Source organism: Schistocerca cancellata, chromosome 9, assembly GCF_023864275.1.
Source record: "Schistocerca cancellata isolate TAMUIC-IGC-003103 chromosome 9, iqSchCanc2.1, whole genome shotgun sequence".
Lineage (NCBI taxonomy): Eukaryota > Metazoa > Arthropoda > Insecta > Orthoptera > Acrididae > Schistocerca > Schistocerca cancellata.
Genome location: NC_064634.1, coordinates 384657918 through 384669258, shown reverse-complemented (window position 1 = coordinate 384669258; position 11341 = coordinate 384657918).

The window sequence follows — 11341 nt, the reverse complement described above, 5'->3', positions numbered from 1 at the left end:
AAATACATATATAATAATAAAGGCGATACATTATTTTTCGTTTGTTCAAACTCTCAGTTCTCTGAAAGTATTCCACCTATTGCTTGGTAATTATGACACAACGTTGAGGGCGAATGTGCTTTTACATGCCTATTTTTAGTGTATATGATATATAAATAAATATGAAATATATAATGGGGAAACGTTATCAAAAATCTCGAAAAGTTGTTGACTTAATTAGTTCAAATTTTTACACAGTACTCTCGTGAATATTCAGACCTATATAGACTATATAATTTAATGCGTGTAATACATAAATATATATGCCATATATAAAGGGGAAACATTGTTACCAAAGATTTTAAAAAGTGCTCGATTGATTTACTTCAAAATTTTACATGTTACTGTAAGAAACCTGTGGACACATAAAAGCTCGATAATTTTTTGTATGTGTGATGAATATGTGAATTACATAGCAGTAAATCGTTATTAGCAAACAGGAAAGTTATATTTATGGTTTACTGAATTATTATTAGAATACTACCACAAAATCTGAATTAACAATAACAATAAACAAGGCTCATTGTCAGGAAGAGGGGCGAACTGGAAATGGACCAAGGGGTGGTGGGATACAGGCATAGAAAACACAATGGACGAGGTGCTCAGAAAGAGGGACAGAAGGAAATGGTGAGGGAAGGGGCAGGAGAATATGAACAGAGAAAGAAGGTGTTGGGCACATATAGGGGCACAGAGAAGGAGAGGAGGTAAAGAGACAGAGGGAAGCAAGGATGCACAGAAAGATGAGGGACAAATTGAGGGGGAGGAGATATGCATAGGGAGGGGGAGGAGAAGACGGAGAGAGAAAAGGATGAGAAAGAGATTAGAGCGTTTATCCAATTCTCATACATTTTAGAAATGTGTGCTGTCTCTTTTCTTTCTTTTCCATTTAATCAGACTATCATGGTAATACATGGTTAGGAACAGCAAGTTCATCAATATTTGCAGAGACTTACATAAAGTGTATTACATGATTTAACATTCATTTCATAATGAATATCAGTATGAGATGTGATATCCACAGACACGAATATGCTTCTGTAACCATTGTAGGATGGAAGCTAACAGCCTCTGAGCGTCATCTTGAGCAATTAGCAGCTATGTTTGAAACTTTTTTTATAAATAATACTGCCTAGAGACTGGTTTGAAATTGTATGTCTTTCTGCCTGTTGGCTTGTGTCTCATATTCGTGAGTGGATGCCTTTTTGATGATTTTTCTGAAGTTTCACCAGCATTGTCAAGGGTTCACTCTCCATTAATAGTGGCGGACCAGCAATGGAGGGTCATGCTTTGACAATTGAACAAATTTCGGCCAAAGAACCCGCGATAGAAGCCAACTGATAGTTTGTCAGTAAGTGGTCACGAAACCCTTACAATTCTGAATGTCTACCTTTTGCGTCACAGGTATAGTCTATTGGTAATAAATCAGTGGACTGGATAGGCAAGCCGATGGCTCCCACATTCCTCAAGGCATTTTTATCATGAACTGCAGTCTAAGTTCTTGCACTATTGCGTTCGAACATGCCGTTTATCATCTAAGTCATGAAGGGTATGACAACATCTCTTTCTTTGTTGACAATTCTCTTTATTTCGGTGCCTGCTGGGAATAACTGCTGAGGTATTCCATCTTATACAGTACTAGACACTGTTTGCGTTAGCTGGATATGAAGCGAAGATACCAGATAAAGTAAACAATAATGTACAGAAACTATACATAAACTGACAATAATTAATCATGAAACACACACATAGACAGACAAATCAAAATGCAAAACAATTAAACAAAGGGTAAACAACAAATGGCACATTAATGTACAACAACAAAACCACACACAGGGTAGGAAACATACTAAAAATATAGGGACCCAATGTAACATGTAGAACAAACAGCACAATACAGTACAAACTTAGATGACAAACAGCTGGCACTGATCAATACTGCTAATCTGGTATGTACCATCTAACTAACAATTGCTATCTGCTTGTATATGTTGGCTGAACATGTAAGAATTCTAGAGTCAAATAAACAAAAAGTCTAAGATCTTTAAATAGTAAACACTCCAACTCAACATTTGCAGAGCATCTAATGGCACAGATTCACCATCTAAAAAACATAACAATCGAATTAAAATGTCTCAAAACTAGTAATACCTATCACAAAAAACATAACGATTGAAGAGAACTATCATATATAAAAATCAACATGACAAGGAAAAACCATACTAAATGAATTATTTAAGACACATGGGAATTGCTGTGAGTGGGCTACCTTGTGTGATAAAACAATTAAGAAAGTTAATGTTATATTCAATACCAAAGAGCTTCAAATTATCACTAGCAGTATCTATTCCATATACAAAGTTTTATGTAATAATTATATTTTTATCCACTCAAATAATTTGTGAATTATGGAATCCTAACCATTTAATATATACTTCATCTCCTTCCTTTCTTAACACTTTCTCAACAAGATATACATCATGATAAATTTTTGTGGTTCTTGTTCATAAATATCTCCCTTTATTTTTTCTCCACTTACAGCCTTTAATTTATATGTGATTGGATTAGAATAAATAACACTTTCAATTACAAAAATTTCTATTGACCAATTAGCTGTATAACTCTTTTTTCAGAATTTTCTTTAAGTTTACTAATTCTAATTTTATTTCTGACCGTGTATTTAAATTCAGCAGTAGATAGAAAGACAGCTGCCTTCATTTTTATACTCAAATACTTGTATTACAGCATCCATCAAATAATTTTGAGACCATATCCATTCATTTATAATTAACTTGAATATAAAATTACTTCACCAAATATAATTATCTTTAGATCCACTGGAGCAATTTTAACAGAATCTTTTAATATTATAGTTAGAAAGGTGGATTCGTGTTCAGTTTTTAATGTTGCAATATCATTAGTCACATTGTAAACTTTATTTAAAAAACACATAATTTAATATCAAAATTGTTCAAGGACAAATTTTTATTTATATTTTGAGCAACAGCAACAACTTTATTAAGAATAAAATCAGGCTCAAAATGAACAAATTTGTTCCTCTCCCATAAAAAATTATAATGTGAGTGTTACTTTGTCATGGACTTTTCTACATTCTGATTTAATATATGTAACTACTTTTGTTATTTCTGCTTCTATTTATTTCTTTTGTTAAATAATTATTTAGTGTTATCTGATGCTGATTATTGTTTAGTAACTTAATTACTGAATTGTGTTTCAATATTTATAAACTCAACCCTTGTGGAAAGAGCCTTTGATTGTTTTTCTAAACATTGTTTAGCAATAACATCGTAATAACGTATTGGATCTTTTTATTGACTACTCTTCTACCTTTGAAACTAATATTACTCTATTGATATGCTTGTAACAACATAGCCTACATTATCGTAAATATCTAAGTTAACTATCCCAGATACATATTCTCTATGATGATCCACCAGTCATGAAGACGCCATTAAAGGGTTTGATTTTTAATTATTTAGTAAGATATTTTACATCAAAATTACTTAATACATTAGGATACATATGAATTGTTTTTTGAATTTTTTTATAGTTCTTTCATTCCAGCGCCATCTATCTCCTCCATTGTGAATCATGTATTTTTTTGTCTTCTAATTCTGGATATTTTTGTTTTTTTATCTATTACCGTTTTTGGTACCGTACTGACTGTTGTACTAGCAGCAGCTAGATATGGTAATGCTTTCAAAGTAAATGAAAGAAATCTTCCTCCATGTTTTGTGAATCTGAATTTTGTTAGATATTTCGTATTTTTTTCACAGCAGGAATACCTAATATTACCAGCAAAATGCCACCTGTGTTACTCTGTTTCTTTCATAGTTAAAAAATTATTAGTACCAAGCAACTGATAATTATTTAGTTTTATTTTAATTGCTCTTAGTTTAGTTTTGCCACTATGAAGCAAAGTATAATTAATTCAGAAGTTATTCATTTCTATAGATATAATTTTTAGAAAGATTATTATTTTTAGTCCCCAACCATTGTCATCAACATCTAAACCCATACCTAATTTTCCATTTCCATAAAGTATTCCTCTAACTGCTGTAGCAACAAATGTTTCTCCAACTGTTTCATCAGAAACATGCATTCTTTCTTTTACACATAGATGACGATTGTGTGCTTCACATCTTTTGTCTATATCTTTATGATCTCTATGTACAATATCATGCTTTTTGCAGGCTTCATCTAGTGGATTTATTCCTTAATCCCCTCTAGCTAATCTTCCTTCTAGTTTTCTTCCTGACCCACAATAATTATAAAAAGAGAGATCCATTTCAAATGGTTATTTGTTAATTTAAGTATAACTAATCCTAATCCATATGTTTCTGTTTTCCAAAATGATTGCAAATTATTCAAAAATCTGTTCAGATATGGTACTCTTTTTGGATTGTTCATAACGATATAACTAATTTTTTTTGCTAACATATGTGTTATTCCAATTTTTCATTGTGATAATTTTTATTTCCAGCTAAGTCTTCTCCACAAATTACTGCTCATATATCAATTAAATCTCTAAATTATTCATCCAAAGATGTTCCACTAGTCTTTATGTATCTTTTTTAATGACAACATCACCTCCTTTCTCATCCTCACTTTGGAGTGAAACATCTCCTTTTCTTTGCCTTGATGCTGGAAAAAATCATCGACAATTTCTTTTATTACATATTTATGTTACCTTCACTTCATTTTATTTTATGAGGACTATTATCAGAATATATCGCTCCTGAATATTACAATATATCCACATTATTTGATAAATCACAACCTGTAAATCTTGTATTCATGTCATCCACAGTAATCTGTTTTTTAGGTAAGAGATTCATTAAGCTGTTTGTACAATCGTATGACCTTTCAGTGATAGTTAATTTAATCCCATCAAATTTTAGTGGTAATTTACCAACGAGTTTAAGTGTACAATCAATCCCAAATCCAAAAACCTTGCCTTCACTGTAGTTAACTTATTCTAGCATTCTTTCATTTATTTTTATTCTTTTAGTGGCTTGCTTCTTTCTATTTTTAACCTCTTCTTCATAATTCTTCAATAAATGTTGTATTTCGGATATGTTAAATAGATAATATCTCGTATCACTATCACATTGCTCAATTGCAGGTATGTCATTAAATTCTTCGAAATATTTATAAGAAACCAGCAGCTTTTTGAGTTCTCTATTTTCTTCTATAGCTTTCAGAACATCAGCGCCTATACCTTCGATTCCTTCTTTGACCTTTTCGATTGCATCAATAAAAGGCTGATCTTTTGTTTATATTTTTCAGATTCTGTTCTTGTTTGTTTCTACATTTTTTAAATTCCTTTTTTAATTGATCCTTTACCGTTCTCTTTCCTTTAGCCTTTTTAAAAACCTCTGGGCTGCACACACTGTGTGTACTCTGCTGTTTCGTACAATTGTATTTTGCAAACATCTAATAAGAATAAAAAGCATTAATGATTTAATTTTAACATTCATCATTTTGTGTTTCACGTTCAACATTTTATATTTAATGTTTATGTTTAATGTTTAATGTTCAATGTTTACTGTTTTGCATAACATAGATGTTTAATGATTATCTTTATGTTTACATTTTTAAAAATCTTTTAATTATGTATCTGTGCTTACCACTATCAATTTTTCTGTTGTACCTATTCTAATAAAACGAAATTTACCTCCATTTTTGGATTTACAATGCATTTATTTAAAATCATTAAATTTTAAATCGCCACTGACAAATTTGAGATAAGCATGATTTAAGTTTCTATCGTCTTTTCTAAAATTATTTAAGATTTTTTTATGAACTCTCATTAATTGTGTTGGTATCTTCGAGTATGTCTGGGCTAAATAGAAACAATCTAATTCTTTGTGCCTTCCTCTAGTAAAATATCCCCTAACTACATTCTCATTTTTGAGAGTCACATCATCGAATACTACAACTGAATTACCTTAACAATCATCCAGTGGTATAATTTCATCACTGTTTTTAATAAATAGCTAGAATATAATAGTAAGTCATTAACATTCTTTTCCCACATCCATTTTGGCCTACTGCTGCACATCAAATAGAGCTAGGCAAGAGCTTGCCATACTTACTTTTTTTGTTTCTTCTCTAGAGTTCTTATATTTTGATCCCAATCAGTTTTATTTATTTAAATACATATTTTTTATTAATAGTAATAAGTTGTCTTTGTCAATCAGCGATAAGTTGTCTGTTGTTAGAAAAAATTTTATGCAATGGCATTGTTTCACCATTATCTTTTATACAATATTTTTAATTTCAATTGTGATATATTCCAATTTTTGATACTAGACGGACTTATAAGTAACTGTAACAGGTGAAAATGATAATCTGACTGACTTCAATTGTGCTTGTATCATAGCTGTTTTAGAAATAACTTACAAATTTTTATCCTTATTAAATGAATAAGATTGACAGCTACCAGTTTGATTCTCTCCCTGTGAATGAGAAGACTAAAAGCATCCTAAATCTTCGCAATAAGGAAACAAAAATTCATATTCATGTTGGAGATATTTGGGTTCATCCTAATCATGCACTGTTGTATATGAGCTTCAGTATTATTGGGGCTGGTGGTGAGGATTACCTGATATATGATGGAAAATTAAATAAAAAGTTCATTGACAAATATGCAGCAAAGTTATTCATTGATATCACCATTAAAAAAGGGAACAATATTTTGTCTGGGATTGAATACCCTCTAATTTCTTCATCTGTCCTTATATCATTGACTTCGTTTATAGCCACTGAGTTAACCATGGAAGAGCATATCCTTAAAAATGGGAAGATAAAAAGTAACAAAAACGAAATTCTCCTTCTACCAGGTTTGATTGGTGGGTTCCTTAAGGACTACAAGGAAGTTATGTGGGAAGGTGATTTAACAGTAGTTTTCACCTGGATTTCTAGTGCAGACAATATCATTCTTCGCTGGTCCAACCATAGTCAAGCTGCAGTTGAAATAAAAGAAATACTTCCTAAGGAAGGTAAAATTTTTCTGGAAACAGTCGAAGTTAATATTCCTGAGGTTAGATATGAATCACAGGATTCACTTAAGCTGGAGTTAGAAAAACTAAAAATCCGTAAATTCCCATATCTTTCTTCAAATCACAATCCACTGAGGCTGCTGGCTTAAGTGGAAAGAGAAATTTTTAACGAGATATCATCATTTACCGTAAATCTGCAGAAATTGATGTGCCTTACTTTATTTTTGTTGTTTTCCAATCGAATCGAAAAAATAATCAGTTGACTAATTCTTCGTAAGTCGATCACATTAAATTACAAAATAATTATATAAAAAATGGTAGAAACTGAAGTTTTTCAAAAGAAATCTGGAACTTAGATCCACTAACTAACTTTTTGGAGACTTATGTTGCTTTCCCAGATTTTAACTGGGCCACCTAAGTAAATGGCGATGTCAATGTAAATCCAATCGATGTTATGGAAATTGCTATAAATATGTCTATGAGAATGAATGTGTTAGCTACGCAGAAAAATACTATGGAATTGTGTACTACTTTTAATGGTAACATTCCTAATGTTACGTTTGCTTACATAATTATGTATGGAAATAAGAATTTAACTTGTAATGTACACCTTAGAATATTAACTGAGAATTTTTAAACACATATAACGATAATCAAATACACCGATTATTATTTTTCTGTTTATTCCTTTTCATACAGATTATGTTATAATTTCGAATTTTTAAGCTCTGTTAATATTTGAGTGAGAAATTGAAGAAAATCGATCCATTTAGCAGGCTTGCTGGTGCAAGACATTGCATAACTGCCAACTCTTACAAAGTCGCTGGTGTGACTAGAAGGTCGCGCTGTGTGGCCAGAGGGCATGCCGAGCTATCAATTCATTTTCCCAGACAGTTGTAGGACCAGGAGCAGATTCAGAAAACCCCAAACAGATTGCACCATATGTAGAAATATTTGTTTTCTAATCAACTTTGTTGTTCAATTACCAAAAGTATATGTGCGATTTGGAATGTTATTTCCTTGTGCTGTAGGGAAAGCGGAATGCTATAGCAGTTGGACTAGCCAGCCTATTTATTGTATTTGCTATCCATCCACCACTGCAGCCGATCAAGGATACCAAGAAGTAGATACCAAGATGTATACAACAAGAAGATGTGGGGATGCAGATGGCAGTCAAAGTCGCAGAACAGAAAAGCGACGAAAAAAGCAGGTGGGGAAATCTCCACTGGGTTTCTCATGGCATGAAGTTTTGGGCGTTTTGAGAATCAATGTATTTTTAATCTTATTAAAAATTTCCTCTATATTTTGGTTGAAGAGATTTTTTAAAAATAAAAATTGTTACACTGCCTTATTCGATATTTCAGTGTTGGTTGATGATCCTAAACTAAAAATGTATACTTAAGTTTAAAGCCAGGTAAAAAATTTTGTTTTTAAAAAATATAAATAATTTTTCTGCATATAAATAAAAAAAACCTTGAGCAAGAATATTGATGTGAGATTAAATGAGGTTAATGGTTTCAATAATGAATCCACAGAAAGGTTTACTGAATTAATAGAATTAAACATATGAACCATTCAAAGGCTGAATTTTCATCAGTGAAATTTGGTCAGAAAATTGTGTTGATTGTAATGATAAATACAAAATTATTCTTCCCAATCGTTATAATGAAAGCATTGAGGATTAACATGATAATACAGAGAACCTTAGTGGTGTAAAATTTATATAGATATAGATAAAAAACAAATTAATAATTATTCTAAGCATATTATCAGTTTGGGAAAGTAGACTGGAATTTTTTATTTCCTTAAATTTTTACTTCTTTGCTCATAATTTTTTAAATTTTTAAATGTTAACATTTGTTACCTCTTAATTTTATTCACATTGTTATTATTAAAAGGGTTGAATGAAAAGTAATGCCACTACCTTTGTTAATTGGGTTTGGATGGGAATATTTTAATAAATCAAATGCAGAAATAATCCTTACAATGTGATCTTTAATTACAAATATTCACCAGCCAATTGAGTTCTCTGAAGCTGTCACGGAAGAAGTCGACATTCTATTTCCGCAACCACTGTCTCACAGTTCTCTCAACGTCTTCAGCAGAAGCACTATGATGTCCCTGCAGATCGTCTTTCATTATCGGGAACAGATGGAAGTCAGACAGTGCTAAATCTGGAGTGTATGGAGGATGCCACACAGTGGTGAGATTCAGTCTCTGAAATTCTTCTGTGGTGGCGCTTGGAGTGTGTGGTTTGTCACTGTCATGCTGTAGGAAAACATTTCCCTTTTCCTTTCGGGCACTTGTTAGCCATCATTTCAGAGTTCGCAGCGTTGTGATGTAACACTCTGAATTTATTGTTGTTCCACTTTCAAGGAAATCGACATGGATAACACCATCTGCATCCCACATTTTTCCAGCTGAGGGCTGTCTTCAATTTCTTTTTCAGGGGTGAATCTTCATGTCGATATTCCATAGACTGGCGTTTCGTCTCCAGGTCGTAACTGTGTACTCACATTTCGTCTCCTGTCACAACTGAATGGAGAAATGCGTCACCTTCATTCTCGTAATGCGAGAGGAGTTCCTGCCAAATTTCAAGTCTGTGCGCTTTCATTTCAGGAGTCAGCATCCAGGGTATCCATCGTGCACAGATCTTCCAAGGGCCAAGCAAAACAATAATGTGACCCACACGTTCTTGTGAAATGTCGATTGTGCTTCAAATTTCTCTCTGAGTGATACGACGATCGTCCTGAATTAATTTGTCAACATTTTTCTTGTGAAACTCGGTGGTTGCTTTAGCTGGTCTTTGTTTCTCACGCAGGTCAGATGTTCCCGCCTCAACATGTTTAAAGTTACTCACCCAACGAGGCACAGTACTCATATCAACACAATAACCATAAACTGCTTGCATTCTCTGATGGATCGCATTTGGTACGATACCTTCTGCTGTCAAGAATTCTATGACTGCACGTTGCTTAAATCGCATTGAGCGACCGTCTGCGCAGGGTCCCATACTTAACACTGTAACAACAGAACCGTTCAGTACTAAGGCTTCCCGCCAACTGGAGCGGTAGAGAAGAGGCTACGGAATAAGCCAGTACCTGCTGCATACCAATGCTGCCAACTGTTGAAGAGTTACGAAGATGGAGGCATTACTTTTCAGTCAAACATCGTACATTGGTTCCCGGAGGTTTCTTGGTTTGAATAATTGTGGTTTTTATGTTAGGGAAAATTGGGTGGGACGATAACTGAGGTGATGATTCAGTTAGCTGTTGTCGTGTGCACTAGAATCCCCATGGAATAACTACTGAGAGGTTTCTTGGTAAAAATGCTTGTGGTTTTTATGTTAGGGAAAAAGTGGGGGGACGAGAACTGAGGTGATATTTCCGTTGGCTTTTGTCGTGTTATCTAGAATCCCCATGGAATATCTACTCACCAACACTGTACGCTTTCGGCAGAGATGCCACAGATCACCATCTATCCTACTTTACAGAGCAGACAAGCCTCCGAGCGTCACTTTCTGTGAAGCGTCGTGGCTGTCCACCCATTTAGCACCTATAAGTAGTTTCACTGTCCCCCTTTCTCTTTCTGTAGATGCTCAAAACAATAGCATGTGAACATCCGATCAGTTTCGCTGTTTCTAACATACTCTTTCACATGCTGCATGATAATAATCTGCCCTTTGTCATAATCACCTCAATTCATTTCCACAATTACAGCCGTGTCTTCGCTAGGGTGATTAGGGTGATCCCCCGTCTGTATCTGCTCTGCTTACTTACGTTTTTTCCCGTGTCACATGCCAGCAATGCCACAAGGCAGCATCCAATGTCGTGGTGGGCAGTCATCATAACGTTTTGACTTTTATGTGTACATGGGATGGATTATCTAAAACTTGCACTCTTACTATTACGGAAATGGAAAGTGTTATTGATGTGCGGTTTGCACAGAATGGATTGGTAGGCAGGGGCTCGTATTGTTAGCCAATCAATACCTTGCTTTTCCATAGAGAAGTTCGTTTGCATTTTTGTGGCGATGAACACGCTGAATTTGTTTTTTTTAATTTTCTGAGTGTAGCAAAGTACACTTCACAGCTGATCGTTGCATCAAACAGAATGACCCCTTCAGAGTCCCAGAAGACCATCGCCAGGACTTTACCGGCTGAGGGTGATGCTTTGAATTTTTGCTTCGGAGGACAGGCGGTGTGGCGCCATTGCAGAAATTGCCATTTTGTTTGCGATTCGAAGAGATGAACACATGTTTCATCGCCTGCGACTATCGCT